Genomic DNA, 14,603 nt, shown 5'->3' on the forward strand with positions numbered 1-14,603 from the left:
AGGGTGCTGAAATGTCGCGATCTCTATGCCTCTACTTTGTCTTGGTGGGTGGACTTTGTTAAGCCGGCATTACGCAAGACCCTCTTGGAGTTTAGTCAGAATGTTGCTCACTGGGAGCGTTCTACATTGCAATTTTATGAAACCTGTTTAAATGATGCCCTCCACCTGCACACAAATAATCCCGCTCTTCGGATGGCAACAATTCGGCGTATAAAACTCCGTCTTCTGGATTTGAAAAGGGAATCGTTGCGCGGATCTGTCGTACGGAGCCGAGCCCCCGGGGCGCTTGCTGATGAAGCGCCTTCCGTATTTCATCAGCTGCGCGAACGCCGGCGCGCAAAGCGACGTTACGTCATAGAGCTGGAATCAGCTGACGGTGCGCGGCTTAATAGCCAGGCGGCAATTCTTGCCGAGGCCCACAGTCACTTCATCGAACTTTTCAGTGAGAAATACACTGATGCTGCCGCGATTTCCGAGCTTCTGCACGACGTTCCATACGTCTTATCCGTAGCGGATCGCCGTCGCCTTACAGAAAACTTTACCGTGGAGGAAGTGAGTGATGTCTTAAAACTGTATTCCCAGAATAAATCACCGGGTTGCCACCGGAATTTTATATGCAATTTTGGCACTTGTTTGGCTCTGCCCTGACTGATGTTTTTGATGAAATTTTAAATGGTGTGGATGTTCCTGCGTCCTTCCTGGAAGGTATTGTGGTCTTGGCTCCAAGGGTTCCAGTCGCCAGGAAACTGTGCAATCTTAGAACAATCACCCTTCTTAATGATGATTACAAACTCTTCACCAAATGTGTCTCCTCCCGCTTGAAGCTGGTCATGAAAAAACTGATTAGTCCCTTTCAATACTGTGCAGTGCCGAAACGCACTCTCTATGGTGCTGTGTCGACATACCGAGATGCCATTGCCTATGCTTCGACGAATAGGATTCCTTTTGGCATTTTATCCATCGAGTTTGCAATGGCTTTTGACAGGGTTAGCCACTTATATCTCCGGCGAGTGCTACGGAAATTTGGTTTCGGTGTAAAGTATATAACTATGATTTTTAACCTTTTCAAAAATTCCACCTCACGGATTAGTATCAATGGATTTTTGTCGGAACCTGTTCCTCTCTGCTGTTCAGTCAAACAAGGGTGCGCTCTGTCAATGGCGCTTTACGCAATTTCCTTAGATCCTTTGTTGCGTAAGTTGCACAATGTTTGTAGGGGAATACGTATTGGGGATGAGAAGCACGTTTGTCGCGCTTATGCTGACGACCTTGGCCTCTTGGTGTCCTCGGCTACCGACTTTGATACAATACGCTCTGTTCTTACACAGTATGAACGTGCATCCGGTGCGAGCATCAATACCCGTAAGACGGTTTTTCTGCCTATTTATGCGGCGACACGGGGCTTCAAACGCCCATGGTTTACAATGAAGCAGGAACACAAAATTTTGGGTGTTCGCTTTCAAGCCAATCTGTTACAGACAGCGTCCTACAACTGGCGTATTGTCTTAAATGGCATACGAGCTATGGCTAGCCTGTCCGCTACTCGCACCCTCGTATTAACACAGCGGGTGATTTTAATAAATGTTTTCTTTCTCAGCAAGCCTGGTACCTCGCACAGTTATTTCAGGTACCCAAGAATTTGGGCAGAGCCATAACACAGGCAGTCTATTGGCTATTGTGGCGGGGACATATTTTCAAGGTGTCTTACGAAACATGTACTTTACCGCGCGAACAGGGTGGGCTCGGGCTCATTCATTTTGCTATGAAAGCCGCAGCGTTGCTCCTTCATCGGACGAGCGTCACTATTGAACAGGATCCGTCGAGCCCCACAGCTATTCTGTTCGCTGTTCATCGGCCTCTATCTGAAGCAGCACCTCTCGACCCGACTACAATACCGTTTCAGCTGCGTTATGTTCGAGAATACTACATTCAAAAAAGTTATCTCACCGCCGACGTACTCGACCATCGAACACGGACTGTGAAACGTGTCTACCAGGGACTAAGAGGACGGCCAGTCGGTAATAAGATGGAGGCGCGATACCCGCGATCTGCGTGGAGGACGGTGTGGGCTCACGTTCATGCTCCCTTCCTGTCAGCGGACGTCAGCAGCTTTTGGTACCAAGTGGTTAACAGAATTCTCCCCACCAACGAAAAGCTGCGCCGCATCCACTTATCTCCATCGAGCTTGTGTGAAGACTGTCGCCAAGACGACACCTTAGAACATCGTTTCGAGTGCCTGAGGTCACGGTCGACTTGGAACATTGCCGCCAGGATGCTCGCACTTATCAACCGGACCAGCGCTGCCGCTTTTTCTGCGGACACGGCATTGATCCCGGACTTCAACCCTTATCCGCATACGAAGCGTGCCGCCACTGCATGGATCGTGGCTCACACTGTGTAGGCCCTCCTGCAATTGCGACTTACGGACGACTATGCCTATCTGGTTTATTTGTCCACGCAACATGACCTCACTAAAACCAGGAAAGACTATGACAAAATCTTTGCCAATTTTCTGCAAATTGCACTCGCATTTGCCCACGACAAACTGTTGTAATCAACACTTCACTGCTGCGACCTTTCTTTAATTCTTTGTTTTGCATTGTCTCCGAGTCCGGATACATAGTTAATGCAAATTGGATGCTACAGGAACAGTGAATCATTGAACAAGTACGATGCTTACGCTTGTGCCGGACTGCAACGTGGAAACGACGACGAAAAGTTTAACACAGTTTTATCCTGTGTTCGTGTGTGTTTGTGTTTTGCTGTCATTTAGTGATTTCTTTATGTTTTTATTCATTTTTTTACACCGTCTGGTTCCTCCGTCATCGGCGTACATTCACGGATGCGTTGCGCACCGCGCTGCCACGGAGATTGTTTGGTCTTCAAGAAACGAGGTTTTTTTTTACTTTCTTTTTATTACGTCGGAGAGGATTGTGTTTTCCTCTCGTTATCCGCCGGACAGTTCGGAAAGTTCGGGAGTCTACTCATTCCTTTGCCATGTGTCGATATTTTTAATTTTTGTGACTTTTTTCATTACTTATTTTAATGGCCGCCACGAAGCATTTTGAACATAATATCATGGGACGTGTGAAGGGTGTTCCTTCCCTGTTACTGAGAGGACTAACTCAGACAGTATTTGGTTTTTTATTCTTTTTTTCCAATTTTATTCTTTCTTTTATTGAATTTAGGTGGACAGCGCCTCATGCGCTGTTATTCTTTCATTTTTTATTTTAAGCGGTGTAGGCGCAAAGCTACTGCTTTGCTGTCATTATAGGCCAGCACTTTAACTTCAAGAGGATTTTAGTTTTCCTTCGATGCTTCGTTAGCGGTGAACAGCCACAAGAAACTTTCCTCAAAGCAATCCAGTATCTCCGATTCCATCACTTCATCTTGAACACCAACGTCTTCCGGAGGACGTCGACGCTCAAGGAACCATACCGAGGAGGTTTTTTTTTTTTAAAATCTTTATTTTACCATCAACAAAAATTATACATCCAACCCACCTCCTTATTTGATTAGTGGGTCTTACTTGCTACTGTTAGTTACAATTAGCAGCTAATTCTATTTTATATTATGTTGTGAGCTACAGCTATAAGTTAGTTTGAATGGGCAGTTATACAATTTATTCTAATCTCTAAGTTTTTAGCTAAACCTACATTCTACTTCCTGCAGCGTCACAGGTGTGTCAGCAATGTACAAACCTACTGTATTGCCTTGTCCATCGAGCTAATCCCAATGGGCGTGCCCCTGACACTGGGCTGGCCAGGTTGTAAATCGCTGCAGGTTCCTAAATCTAAATTTCTAATCTAATTCCTACTAACTAGTTGTAACCTACGTCATCTCCAGTGTATTGTCAATTTCGGGTTAGTCATATTCCCCACCCCCCCTAATCCTGCGCGTGGCGGATTCCAGACTGAGAGTCAGCCTATCCACGCGCAGGCGGAATGGGAGTAGGGAGTATTGGTCATAATCGGTGCTATTTACTCTTGTTCCCTCATGTATTCGAGGAGTTTACGGTTTTCAGCTGAATGGACAGTGCAACAATTCGTCTTTTCTGTTTGCAAGCAGCACCGTTTTATTTTATAGCTAAAGAAGCTCGCCGAAGAAGGCGTAAATTGGAGAGCGCAAGGTCGGGCTATAAGGGGAGTTGGGAGGCCCGGAAAAAAGAAAACAAAAAAAGAGCTGCCAACGTTTTCTGTCTCGAAAAGAGGAGCACTGATTTCCCGCGAAGGAAATAGCGCAGCAAAGCGTGAGCGTCGCTTTCTTAAATTGTCGTAGCACAGTGCGTGGTGTAACAACAGGATTCAGCGGCACAGTTTGGTCTCATGATTGCTGGCGTTCGTCTCCACGAGATGCGTGCCGGGCATGCCGTTCTACGAAGTGGAAACGTTAATTTTTGCGGTTGTCGTCAAGTAGCGGGTGGACGCTCGCCGTGTTTGTTGGAGGAGTGCTTGTGTCGCTATCCGGTGTCGTTCAGTGGTTGGGATACCTGGCTCTCACCCAGGAGGCCTGTGTTCGAATCCCGGTACTTAGCTCGACTGACGCTCCGCTGACGCTTGCAGAAAACTACGTAAAATATGATTCGCGGCCACAAGTGACGGCGAGAGAGATGCGACATCTGTCCACCTCTTATCCGGGCACATACCTGCGGCCAACAGACTTGGAGGACTGCAAGACATTGCCACGGGGGTTGAATGCAGCTAACCACTCTGCTCAGTGTCCATCAGCGCGGGCACGTTCGTTTGCCAGTATGCATATAATGGAGACCGCGTCTGACACAGCTGTTGCGAGACACAGTCGGCCGAGCTTTGCTGTGCACAGCCACTTGCAGTCGCGAGAGTTGAATTCCGCGGTGGCTCCGTGGCCGTGATCGTCTAGTGGTCAGGACATTGCGTTGTGGCCGCGACAACCCAGGCTCGAATCCGGGTCACGGCACTTTTTAAAGTTCTGCCTTGCTGTCGCTGCAATGACGATAGTGACCCAGTGATTGAAATCACGGTGCCCTCCTGATTTTGTGCTCATGTTCCTCAGGCTGCAGGTGGCACTACCGAATCCTTATAAACACGCGATGCCGCCGCACCAGGGCGCTGGCAGCTGCCTGTGTAGTTAATCTCTATTCGAAAAGGGCAGTCGTTTGAGGTGCGATGTTCGAGCAACCAGTCGCAACAGATCAGGAAGCTGTGTCGTGCACTGCATTCTACAAATGCCAGGAACACTGGTGTAGGTAGCGTGGCCGAGCGGTCTAAGGCGCTGGTTTAAGGCACCAGTCTCTTCGGAGTCGTGGGCCCGAACACATGGCGCGCTCGCTCCGGCGTGTCGGGCGGTGTTTACGTGTGCTTCGCGGTCGGCGGCGGTTCATCGCGGTGACTGTTTCTTCGCTGCTGTAGTCAGCTGAACTGTAAGTTAAGATGGATTCTGAAGACCGAGAAAATAATATCCAATGCGAATTTGATAGAAACGTAACCCGACCATCTGCTTTCGAAATTCACTCATGGATGAAAATTGGCTTGAAAATTCCTGAAAGTGATGTGTTAGGCTTGCAATTGGACGCGTTCCTGAACTCTTTGTTTGTAAAATTGAAATGTCCGGAACTGTGCGATGCTCTCGTAAGTGAAAACGATGGTGTACGAAAATTCAAACACTCTGATGGGACAATTAGTGATGTTACTCTGTCGAATGCTGGATTTGGTATCCGTAACGTTAGAGTATTCAATCTTCCGTTTGAAACCAGGAATGAGACTATAGCTCGTAGCCTTATGCCTTATGGCACAGTATTGTCGATTACGAAAGAAAAGTGGTCGTCCGCTTATATCTATCAAGTTGAGAACGGTATCCGTAGTGTCAAAATGATTGTTAGGAAGCACGTTCCTTCGTTTTTGGTTATGGCCGGCCACCGGGCTTTTATTTCGTATAGTGGTCAGCCCCAAACCTGCTCCTATTGTAATGCTACAGACCATTTTCGGCAAAATTGTCCTAGGCGTAGGCGCCCTGCGCAGCTGCTGCCCCGTGGGCAAAATGACGACGCGTCGTACGCGGCCGTGTTGTTAGGTGTTCCCCGTTCACCGGCACGTTCCGCGGACACGGAAACGCATTTAGTTGATGCGGTCGCGATGGATACCGACGCCACTGCAACCGGACTTCACCCTGTTCCAAACGTGTCCGTACCTTCTCAGTCAGTTCCCTTAGCTACTGTATTGCTTCCGCCTCCGGCTGTGCCTGAAGTTCCGGAACGGACCGGATCACAACCCGTTCAGGTGGTTACCCCCCCTGTTGCTGTTGTGGATTCGTCACCGTCTAATTCCGTACTTCAAGATGTTCCGGACGCGGCTCCTGCTTCACAGGAACCAAAGCCAAGGCGTGAATGTGTTTCGGACAGGCGTGGCAATACTGACCGCTTCCGCAGTGCCAGTAGTTCACGGATTTTAGAAAAACGAACCTTTTCTCGCGGAGAACGCAGCCCGTCTCCGGAGTGGAAGCAGGTTCCCCGTCCGAAGTGGAAACAAAAGCCCAAATCTGTGCAAAAGCCGGCGCACAAGCCCTTGCCCCGCCCCGTAGTCGAATCTCGGCCGTCGGTTGCGGGGGGGCGTCGTCCACAGCGTCCTGTGGCGAGCAGTCAGCCACCGCCTACGACAAGTGTGTCGGAAGACAGGCGGGAAGAGGTTGTACGTCAGTTAAAGGAAATGTTGCACCACTCTGATGTAAATCTAGCAATGGACACTACGACGTCTCAGGCAACGAACCCGGCACAACTTTCGGTTAAGCGTAAGGCGGAAGACACCCCCCAGCGACGCACGCGTCCCCCTTCGCAGGATTCCGCGTCTGCACCTCCCACACAAGGACCGCCTACTTCAGCTGCACCGTCTGAACGTTGTTACTGGGCAGACGATATGGAGGAGGAGGGTGGGTCCACTCCTGCCGTCTAATTTGTTTTCTTTGTTTTTCCTTGTTGTCTATGGTAGCACGCCCTCCATCAGTTGTGGCTACTATTAATCTTAATAAATTGGAGTCGCCTGTGAAGTTTGCAAGTTTTGTGGGTTTTTTAAATTACATTGCTGCTGACGTAGTGTTTTTGCAGGAGATTGTGGTAGATCTACTTCACTCAATTCCGGGCTATCAAGTTCTCTTGAACTTTGATATCGAGTGTAATTGTGGTACTGCTATTTTAATTCGTGTTGATCTTGACTATAATAATGTTGCTACCATTCCTAATGGTCGTGGTGTGGCTTGCACGATCAACAACGTACGATATATTAACGTGTACGCCCCTTCTGGTGCCGACGGGCAGCCGCGTCGCCGTGTGTTTTATAGTAGTGACATTTGTTACCTTTTACGGGGCCCCCATCTGCCTGTAGTCATGGGCGGCGATTTTAACTGCGTGCTGGAAGATAGAGATCAGGAGCCACGGCAGTATAAGTGCCTACAATTACAGACGCTCGTTACGGAGATGAATTTAATTGACTCGTGGTGTTCTTTACACCCGCGGGACGTGGGATTTACTTTCTTTTACCCCACGGGTAGGAGTAGGCTTGATAGAATTTATGTTTCTCGTGATAAACAGCACTGTCTTACGGAATCCTCTGTTCAACCCGTAATTTTTTCCGATCATTGTGCGTATGTCTGCCGCTTTCATTCTCTATTGCCGATTAAACCCCGCGCCAGTCGATTATGGAAGTTTAATGTGCGACATCTCTCACACCCGCACTTTGCGCCGGTTATCGTGCGTGTGTGGCAGAGGGTGCTGAAATGTCGCGATCTCTATGCCTCTACTTTGTCTTGGTGGGTGGACTTTGTTAAGCCGGCATTACGCAAGACCCTCTTGGAGTTTAGTCAGAATGTTGCTCACTGGGAGCGTTCTACATTGCAATTTTATGAAACCTGTTTAAATGATGCCCTCCACCTGCACACAAATAATCCCGCTCTTCGGATGGCAACAATTCGGCGTATAAAACTCCGTCTTCTGGATTTGAAAAGGGAATCGTTGCGCGGATCTGTCGTACGGAGCCGAGCCCCCAGGGCGCTTGCTGATGAAGCGCCTTCCGTATTTCATCAGCTGCGCGAACGCCGGCGCGCAAAGCGACGTTACGTCATAGAGCTGGAATCAGCTGACGGTGCGCGGCTTAATAGCCAGGCGGCAATTCTTGCCGAGGCCCACAGTCACTTCATCGAACTTTTCAGTGAGAAATACACTGATGCTGCCGCGATTTCCGAGCTTCTGCACGACGTTCCATACGTCTTATCCGTAGCGGATCGCCGTCGCCTTACAGAAAACTTTACCGTGGAGGAAGTGAGTGATGTCTTAAAACTGTATTCCCAGAATAAATCACCGGGTTGCCACCGGAATTTTATATGCAATTTTGGCACTTGTTTGGCTCTGCCCTGACTGATGTTTTTGATGAAATTTTAAATGGTGTGGATGTTCCTGCGTCCTTCCTGGAAGGTATTGTGGTCTTGGCTCCAAGGGTTCCAGTCGCCAGGAAACTGTGCAATCTTAGAACAATCACCCTTCTTAATGATGATTACAAACTCTTCACCAAATGTGTCTCCTCCCGCTTGAAGCTGGTCATGAAAAAACTGATTAGTCCCTTTCAATACTGTGCAGTGCCGAAACGCACTCTCTATGGTGCTGTGTCGACATACCGAGATGCCATTGCCTATGCTTCGACGAATAGGATTCCTTTTGGCATTTTATCCATCGAGTTTGCAATGGCTTTTGACAGGGTTAGCCACTTATATCTCCGGCGAGTGCTACGGAAATTTGGTTTCGGTGTAAAGTATATAACTATGATTTTTAACCTTTTCAAAAATTCCACCTCACGGATTAGTATCAATGGATTTTTGTCGGAACCTGTTCCTCTCTGCTGTTCAGTCAAACAAGGGTGCGCTCTGTCAATGGCGCTTTACGCAATTTCCTTAGATCCTTTGTTGCGTAAGTTGCACAATGTTTGTAGGGGAATACGTATTGGGGATGAGAAGCACGTTTGTCGCGCTTATGCTGATGACCTTGGCCTCTTGGTGTCCTCGGCTACCGACTTTGATACAATACGCTCTGTTCTTACACAGTATGAACGTGCATCCGGTGCGAGCATCAATACCCGTAAGACGGTTTTTCTGCCTATTTATGCGGCGACACGGGGCTTCAAACGCCCATGGTTTACAATGAAGCAGGAACACAAAATTTTGGGTGTTCGCTTTCAAGCCAATCTGTTACAGACAGCGTCCTACAACTGGCGTATTGTCTTAAATGGCATACGAGCTATGGCTAGCCTGTCCGCTACTCGCACCCTCGTATTAACACAGCGGGTGATTTTAATAAATGTTTTCTTTCTCAGCAAGCCTGGTACCTCGCACAGTTATTTCAGGTACCCAAGAATTTGGGCAGAGCCATAACACAGGCAGTCTATTGGCTATTGTGGCGGGGACATATTTTCAAGGTGTCTTACGAAACATGTACTTTACCGCGCGAACAGGGTGGGCTCGGGCTCATTCATTTTGCTATGAAAGCCGCAGCGTTGCTCCTTCATCGGACGAGCGTCACTATTGAACAGGATCCGTCGAGCCCCACAGCTGTTCTGTTCGCTGTTCATCGGCCTCTATCTGAAGCAGCACCTCTCGACCCGACTACAATACCGTTTCAGCTGCGTTATGTTCGAGAATACTACATTCAAAAAAGTTATCTCGCCGCCGACGTACTCGACCATCGAACACGGACTGTGAAACGTGTCTACCAGGGACTAAGAGGACGGCCAGTCGGTAATAAGATGGAGGCGCGATACCCGCGATCTGCGTGGAGGACGGTGTGGGCTCACGTTCATGCTCCCTTCCTGTCAGCGGACGTCAGCAGCTTTTGGTACCAAGTGGTTAACAGAATTCTCCCCACCAACGAAAAGCTGCGCCGCATCCACTTATATCCATCGAGCTTGTGTGAAGACTGTCGCCAAGACGACACCTTAGAACATCGTTTCGAGTGCCTGAGGTCACGGTCGACTTGGAACATTGCCGCCAGGATGCTCGCACTTATCAACCGGACCAGCGCTGCCGCTTTTTCTGCGGACACGGCATTGATCCCGGACTTCAACCCTTATCCGCATACGAAGCGTGCCGCCACTGCATGGATCGTGGCTCACACTGTGTAGGCCCTCCTGCAATTGCGACTTACGGACGACTATGCCTATCTGGTTTATTTGTCCACGCAACATGACCTCACTAAAACCAGGAAAGACTATGACAAAATCTTTGCCAATTTTCTGCAAATTGCACTCGCATTTGCCCACGACAAACTGTTGTAATCAACACTTCACTGCTGCGACCTTTCTTTAATTCTTTGTTTTGCATTGTCTCCGAGTCCGGATACATAGTTAATGCAAATTGGATGCTACAGGAACAGTGAATCATTGAACAAGTACGATGCTTACGCTTGTGCCGGACTGCAACGTGGAAACGACGACGAAAAGTTTAACACAGTTTTATCCTGTGTTCGTGTGTGTTTGTGTTTTGCTGTCATTTAGTGATTTCTTTATGTTTTTATTCATTTTTTTACACCGTCTGGTTCCTCCGTCATCGGCGTACATTCACGGATGCGTTGCGCACCGCGCTGCCACGGAGATTGTTTGGTCTTCAAGAAACGAGGTTTTTTTTTACTTTCTTTTTATTACGTCGGAGAGGATTGTGTTTTCCTCTCGTTATCCGCCGGACAGTTCGGAAAGTTCGGGAGTCTACTCATTCCTTTGCCATGTGTCGATATTTTTAATTTTTGTGACTTTTTTCATTACTTATTTTAATGGCCGCCACGAAGCATTTTGAACATAATATCATGGGACGTGTGAAGGGTGTTCCTTCCCTGTTACTGAGAGGACTAACTCAGACAGTATTTGGTTTTTTATTCTTTTTTTCCAATTTTATTCTTTCTTTTATTGAATTTAGGTGGACAGCGCCTCATGCGCTGTTATTCTTTCATTTTTTATTTTAAGCGGTGTAGGCGCAAAGCTACTGCTTTGCTGTCATTATAGGCCAGCACTTTAACTTCAAGAGGATTTTAGTTTTCCTTCGATGCTTCGTTAGCGGTGAACAGCCACAAGAAACTTTCCTCAAAGCAATCCAGTATCTCCGATTCCATCACTTCATCTTGAACACCAACGTCTTCCGGAGGACGTCGACGCTCAAGGAACCATACCGAGGAGGTTTTTTTTTTTAAAATCTTTATTTTACCATCAACAAAAATTATACATCCAACCCACCTCCTTATTTGATTAGTGGGTCTTACTTGCTACTGTTAGTTACAATTAGCAGCTAATTCTATTTTATATTATGTTGTGAGCTACAGCTATAAGTTAGTTTGAATGGGCAGTTATACAATTTATTCTAATCTCTAAGTTTTTAGCTAAACCTACATTCTACTTCCTGCAGCGTCACAGGTGTGTCAGCAATGTACAAACCTACTGTATTGCCTTGTCCATCGAGCTAATCCCAATGGGCGTGCCCCTGACACTGGGCTGGCCAGGTTGTAAATCGCTGCAGGTTCCTAAATCTAAATTTCTAATCTAATTCCTACTAACTAGTTGTAACCTACGTCATCTCCAGTGTATTGTCAATTTCGGGTTAGTCATATTCCCCACCCCCCCTAATCCTGCGCGTGGCGGATTCCAGACTGAGAGTCAGCCTATCCACGCGCAGGCGGAATGGGAGTAGGGAGTATTGGTCATAATCGGTGCTATTTACTCTTGTTCCCTCATGTATTCGAGGAGTTTACGGTTTTCAGCTGAATGGACAGTGCAACAATTCGTCTTTTCTGTTTGCAAGCAGCACCGTTTTATTTTATAGCTAAAGAAGCTCGCCGAAGAAGGCGTAAATTGGAGAGCGCAAGGTCGGGCTATAAGGGGAGTTGGGAGGCCCGGAAAAAAGAAAAAAAAAAAGAGCTGCCAACGTTTTCTGTCTCGAAAAGAGGAGCACTGATTTCCCGCGAAGGAAATAGCGCAGCAAAGCGTGAGCGTCGCTTTCTTAAATTGTCGTAGCACAGTGCGTGGTGTAACAACAGGATTCAGCGGCACAGTTTGGTCTCATGATTGCTGGCGTTCGTCTCCACGAGATGCGTGCCGGGCATGCCGTTCTACGAAGTGGAAACGTTAATTTTTGCGGTTGTCGTCAAGTAGCGGGTGGACGCTCGCCGTGTTTGTTGGAGGAGTGCTTGTGTCGCTATCCGGTGTCGTTCAGTGGTTGGGATACCTGGCTCTCACCCAGGAGGCCTGTGTTCGAATCCCGGTACTTAGCTCGACTGACGCTCCGCTGACGCTTGCAGAAAACTACGTAAAATATGATTCGCGGCCACAAGTGACGGCGAGAGAGATGCGACATCTGTCCACCTCTTATCCGGGCACATACCTGCGGCCAACAGACTTGGAGGACTGCAAGACATTGCCACGGGGGTTGAATGCAGCTAACCACTCTGCTCAGTGTCCATCAGCGCGGGCACGTTCGTTTGCCAGTATACATATAATGGAGACCGCGTCTGACACAGCTGTTGCGAGACACAGTCGGCCGAGCTTTGCTGTGCACAGCCACTTGCAGTCGCGAGAGTTGAATTCCGCGGTGGCTCCGTGGCCGTGATCGTCTAGTGGTCAGGACATTGCGTTGTGGCCGCGACAACCCAGGCTCGAATCCGGGTCACGGCACTTTTTAAAGTTCTGCCTTGCTGTCGCTGCAATGACGATAGTGACCCAGTGATTGAAATCACGGTGCCCTCCTGATTTTGTGCTCATGTTCCTCAGGCTGCAGGTGGCACTACCGAATCCTTATAAACACGCGATGCCGCCGCACCAGGGCGCTGGCAGCTGCCTTTGTAGTTAATCTCTATTCGAAAAGGGCAGTCGTTTGAGGTGCGATGTTCGAGCAACCAGTCGCAACAGATCAGGAAGCTGTGTCGTGCACTGCATTCTACAAATGCCAGGAACACTGGTGTAGGTAGCGTGGCCGAGCGGTCTAAGGCGCTGGTTTAAGGCACCAGTCTCTTCGGAGTCGTGGGCCCGAACACATGGCGCGCTCGCTCCGGCGTGTCGGGCGGTGTTTACGTGTGCTTCGCGGTCGGCGGCGGTTCATCGCGGTGACTGTTTCTTCGCTGCTGTAGTCAGCTGAACTGTAAGTTAAGATGGATTCTGAAGACCGAGAAAATAATATCCAATGCGAATTTGATAGAAACGTAACCCGACCATCTGCTTTCGAAATTCACTCATGGATGAAAATTGGCTTGAAAATTCCTGAAAGTGATGTGTTAGGCTTGCAATTGGACGCGTTCCTGAACTCTTTGTTTGTAAAATTGAAATGTCCGGAACTGTGCGATGCTCTCGTAAGTGAAAACGATGGTGTACGAAAATTCAAACACTCTGATGGGACAATTAGTGATGTTACTCTGTCGAATGCTGGATTTGGTATCCGTAACGTTAGAGTATTCAATCTTCCGTTTGAAACCAGGAATGAGACTATAGCTCGTAGCCTTATGCCTTATGGCACAGTATTGTCGATTACGAAAGAAAAGTGGTCGTCCGCTTATATCTATCAAGTTGAGAACGGTATCCGTAGTGTCAAAATGATTGTTAGGAAGCACGTTCCTTCGTTTTTGGTTATGGCCGGCCACCGGGCTTTTATTTCGTATAGTGGTCAGCCCCAAACCTGCTCCTATTGTAATGCTACAGACCATTTTCGGCAAAATTGTCCTAGGCGTAGGCGCCCTGCGCAGCTGCTGCCCCGTGGGCAAAATGACGACGCGTCGTACGCGGCCGTGTTGTTAGGTGTTCCCCGTTCACCGGCACGTTCCGCGGACACGGAAACGCATTTAGTTGATGCGGTCGCGATGGATACCGACGCCACTGCAACCGGACTTCACCCTGTTCCAAACGTGTCCGTACCTTCTCAGTCAGTTCCCTTAGCTACTGTATTGCTTCCGCCTCCGGCTGTGCCTGAAGTTCCGGAACGGACCGGATCACAACCCGTTCAGGTGGTTACCCCCCCTGTTGCTGTTGTGGATTCGTCACCGTCTAATTCCGTACTTCAAGATGTTCCGGACGCGGCTCCTGCTTCACAGGAACCAAAGCCAAGGCGTGAATGTGTTTCGGACAGGCGTGGCAATACTGACCGCTTCCGCAGTGCCAGTAGTTCACGGATTTTAGAAAAACGAACCTTTTCTCGCGGAGAACGCAGCCCGTCTCCGGAGTGGAAGCAGGTTCCCCGTCCGAAGTGGAAACAAAAGCCCAAATCTGTGCAAAAGCCGGCGCACAAGCCCTTGCCCCGCCCCGTAGTCGAATCTCGGCCGTCGGTTGCGGGGGGGCGTCGTCCACAGCGTCCTGTGGCGAGCAGTCAGCCACCGCCTACGACAAGTGTGTCGGAAGACAGGCGGGAAGAGGTTGTACGTCAGTTAAAGGAAATGTTGCACCACTCTGATGTAAATCTAGCAATGGACACTACGACGTCTCAGGCAACGAACCCGGCACAACTTTCGGTTAAGCGTAAGGCGGAAGACACCCCCCAGCGACGCACGCGTCCCCCTTCGCAGGATTCCGCGTCTGCACCTCCCACACAAGGACCGCCTACTTCAGCTGCACCGTCTGAACGTTGTT

This window comes from Schistocerca serialis, chromosome 2, assembly GCF_023864345.2.
Source record: "Schistocerca serialis cubense isolate TAMUIC-IGC-003099 chromosome 2, iqSchSeri2.2, whole genome shotgun sequence".
In the NCBI taxonomy this organism is placed as follows: Eukaryota; Metazoa; Arthropoda; class Insecta; order Orthoptera; family Acrididae; genus Schistocerca; species Schistocerca serialis.